Raw genomic sequence first — 4482 nt, forward strand, 5'->3', positions numbered from 1 at the left:
GCTCCGCGGCATCACAGCCGCCCATGGGAGGCAGGAGCACGCTGCACGACCGACACTGGTTTGGGTGGCTAGAGCAAGAAGACCAGAGGTTGAAGAAGCACTACGTCCGTTGGATGGACATCGTACGGTCACTAGAGCTAGAATCGTTCATATTGACTAAGTTGACAAAGCCCTCCATCCCCGTCAACTTAGTAGGCCCACAAGTCAGACTCCCACTTTGGTGGATCCCAGCTAGCAGGGGGAGTATTCATTTTTTGTGCGTAATAAGGAGGCACTTCCTTACGTGCGAAGATATAGCTGGTGGGTCCGATCTGTTAGCAGGGGGAACATTCTTTTCGCAAAATATAGAGGCCCTTCTGGTGGATCCCAGCTGTCAGGTGGAGGAATCATTATTTTGCGCGTAATAAGGAGGCATTTCCTTATGGGCAACCGTGGACCCAGCTGTCAGCCTCTCTACATACTATCCACTTTCGATGGATGTCGTTCGTTGACCATGTTGACCACGCCGCATCGAGAGAACCAGGGTGGTTGACGACGACGAGGCCTAGGAAGGGAAAGACACGGATCTGGGGAAGACGCGGCAGTGGATGCCCATGCTGAGGGGAGTACAAGTGCTGACTGGTCAGCTGCGGGGTGAGGCTGACATCGCCGGAAAATAACTGGATGTGCGGGTGGGTAGAGGGATGGCCTGGCGGCAGCACAACCGGCCACGGGAGGATGGAGCAGGCAGTCCCGCTGGTGCTGGTTTGGGTGGCTGGAGCATGAAGATCAGAGATTGAAGAAGCACGGCGGCCGTTGGATGGACATCCAATAGTGACTGCTCTATGTTGACTAAGTTGACAAAGCCTTGCATACGCGTCAATTTTTTTAGGATAGCGTCATCATCAGCCTAGTAGGCATAGAAGTCAGCCTCCAAATATGTGGAAAACAGCATACAACCCATTAGCTATTATTTTCAATAATTTATAGCCCATTTGCTAATTCTTAAGGATATTTTGAAGCCCATATTATTTTTATTAGCATTACAAACCATATATTCTGGGCACTGCTAAAAAATTGATCGAAAATTTTCATATTTCAGTGGGGTCCGAACTCTTTTAATCACGAAATTTTGAGTCATGTTAAAAATAATTTAAAAAAAATTATATCAAAATAAAATTCAAAAAAATTCTCCGCAAAGAAATGAATGAAATTTAAAATATTTACTAGCAAGATGCCCGTGCGTTGCACGGAACATGAAGATGCATTTGTATGAGTAGTTTATCTTGTGGGAGAAAAGGATGAACAAGGGAAGGCCGTATCTGCAAATGTGGAGAGGAGTGCGGGCAAATTGTCATAGTTTCCTTCCTATCTATTAGATATAGATCGGACGGCCTATATTGCAGGATGGCAGGCACACCATCATCACCAACTCTGCTTTTTATAAGAGTAGAGAAATCCATAAAAAACGATATTTTAATGTAATTGCCGGTTAGCTTTGGTTTAAAAATTTACAGCCCATTTCTTACAACTTATAGACCATTTTCTGGGGAAGCCCATTTCTTACTACTTACATCCCTCCTTGTCTTGAAATATTTGTGGCCCAGCAAGGCTGAGAAAAGCATGTAGGCCTCGGTTGGGTATTCTCCCAAAAAAAAGAACGAGGTTAGCTATTTTCAGAAAGAGAAAATATATCAACTAGGCTCATCATGTGCTTAAATAAAAGCGTAAGCATGGGCTAGACGGGCCACAGCACCCGCACATCGCGCAGTTGAGCTCTGTCTCTAAAACTACAAAACAACTCGGCGAGCTGCTGCATCCCTGGTGTTATCCGTTCGTTGTGTAATTTTCTCGTTTATTGACTACATTGACAATGGCGTGGGACCTAGTTGTCAAACAATTAGGAGGAAGTATTTTTTTTGGCTTGTAGGAGTAATAACGAGGCACCTGCTTGCATAATGCAATGACCTTGGTGGGTCCCTACTGTCAGCCTCTCCACGTACAATCATCTCCTGATTCCTTTTGGTTGTTGACCATGTTGACAACGCCAGACAGCGGTGGGTACAGGGAGCGAACCAAGGCAGAGAACGACGGCGAGGCCTCGAATGGGAACGAACCGGAGCAGTGGAAGGTGCGGCAGTGTAGTGACAGGCCGAGGAGAGTACAAGGGCAACAACATGTAACTGAAGCTTACAAATAGTACGAAAAGCCCAAGGATTAATTGTTCATCAAAGACAAGACCCAGATTGAACATGGTAATAACATCTAACCCAACCACTCTTTTTCATAGTCACAAACAAATGGATCGGTCTGATCCATAAAATCAACATCCTGTGCAAAAATATATATTAGAGGATGACTACAAGTTGTTGTAAATAGAAGTTGAGCACGTTTAGAAGCCCATTTGTCCACCTGAAACTTCTTTTTTTGCTGTTCAACATGTCCGTCAATGAGAAATCTCTTTACGAAAAACTTAAGCCTCATGGACAATAGTAACCTCGCATTCAACAGGAAGAATGTGACAAAGCTTCTGTTTGCCTACTTGGATGCATATCCATCCATCGTTATTGTCCTCAAACGAATGTCATGAGAACTGAGAAAATCCTGGTGCTTATTACGCCACCGATTGGTTATATGTTTTGCTCCATGTGGTTGTGCCTAAGTAGACATGAATATTGAAAGCAGTTAAGGTCTGAAAAAAGAGTATGTTGAAAGAGCGACAGCTGAACGGCTAATTCTAGTACAATATATAAGGGCTTTCAATGTGCATGAAATTATCACCTTTATATATATATTCTCTAGAGATCGAAAGCATCGCAAAAAGCCAATAATTATGTTCAGATCAAAACTAAACATTCCGATATATAAGATCTTGACAGAAGGCTATCCATGGACGAACTCTTCATTGAGCATATAACATAATATTAGTACCCAAAGTGTACTTCAAGATGATATAAAACTTATGCGCACAAATGAAAAATGCAACTTATGATTACAAATGTGTAGATGGTAATATACGGTACCTGAAAAAGTGAGGAGCCAAACACTAACTTCCTGTGATCATTAAATGGATCACAAATTACACCCAAGGTCTCCAGTTTGGGTGCAGAAACAACAGTTATTTGCGAAGGTTTATAAAAATCATCAAGAGCAACCTTTGAAGTGAACGGGCATCTTCGATGATGAGCTGTTGTCCTTCAAAACAAATTCCAATGCTTTTAAGGTAAGTTGACTTTATTTGGAGATAAATGATAAGGATTTCTATTCCCAAAACAATCAGCAAATGCTCCATGGCAGGGCAACTGGAGTGGATGATGCTGTGCAATGAGGCCTTCGACAGATAAACCACCACAAGTGAAAGCTTTTTTAGCAGTGGGATTCGAAGCATTTGTACCAGATTGTGTGGTAGATGGCACCGGGCGAAGGTGGCGGTGTGGAGAGAGGAGGAAAACCGCGAGATGAACAACGATGGTGTGAGCACAAATTCTTGTTGTGTTCGTGGTACGAAACTTTCGTGGTAATGGTAGAACTCAAATTGCTGGAGTTTTCCGAATTCAGGGGATGTCAGCCAAGCATCCACCATGCAGGGTATGGACAGCAGGTAGCGTGTCGGGATGCAGAGGCATTGAACAGGGCCCTACTAGTGAGAGGAGACAATGGCTCTAGGGAGATCAAATTCAGGAAGGACAAGAATCTAACGACAATCGAGATGATCTGGGGCCATATCAGGCGCCACTGAGTTGAGAGGACTTGTGTGCGGCAGATGATCTCCTCGAGGATGACGTCCGGGAGATCGCTAATGCGGTCCACTGGAGATTCTACCGGTTCCTTAGATCCGGGTGGGGGGGCTCGCCGCTTCTCCCCGCGCTGCCGGGTGCGGGATCTACAACCGGCGTCGCCTCTGGCAGGAGCCTCATATTCTTGGTGCTGGGGCCAGCCGACTCAATTTTCCTTGCGGGCATCGCGCTGAGCTCACGGGTTTGAGCAGAGTCGCTAGAGACGAGCCTAGTGGCAGTGCGAGTGGGGAAGAAGGAGGGCTGGGGTTTTCTGTACGATTGGAAGAAGAGGAGCAGGCGTTTTCTATATGAGTGAGGAAGAAGGTGAGCGGGGGTTTTCTGGACGAGTGAGGAAGATGGGGAGCGGGGGGAATTGGGGGGAGACGGAAGCGGGAGAGCGAGCTGCAGTATAAGTGGAAGCGAGGAGGAAGGAGGTTTTTTTGGGAATGCCCCCTCTTCAAGAAATATGGGCTTCTCCTTGCGAAAAACAAAAATAAATGTGCTTTAAGATGGATAGGCTTTTATATCGTCCCAGTTGGCTGCCCGTGTTTTGTACTGGAGGGCCTTGTGCTAGAGGCAGCCCGAGACACTCTCCAGCTTATTGCCCATTCGAAAGAAAAAAAAGAGACGCCTCCAGCTTATGGCTACTCATCGGTAACCTTTTTCAACTTGGCATCCACCAAATTAGAGGATGTGGTACTGGATGCAGACACTCGCACTGGTCGCG

Source organism: Triticum urartu, chromosome 1 (genome assembly GCF_003073215.2).
Source record: "Triticum urartu cultivar G1812 chromosome 1, Tu2.1, whole genome shotgun sequence".
NCBI classification, from domain to species: domain Eukaryota; kingdom Viridiplantae; phylum Streptophyta; class Magnoliopsida; order Poales; family Poaceae; genus Triticum; species Triticum urartu.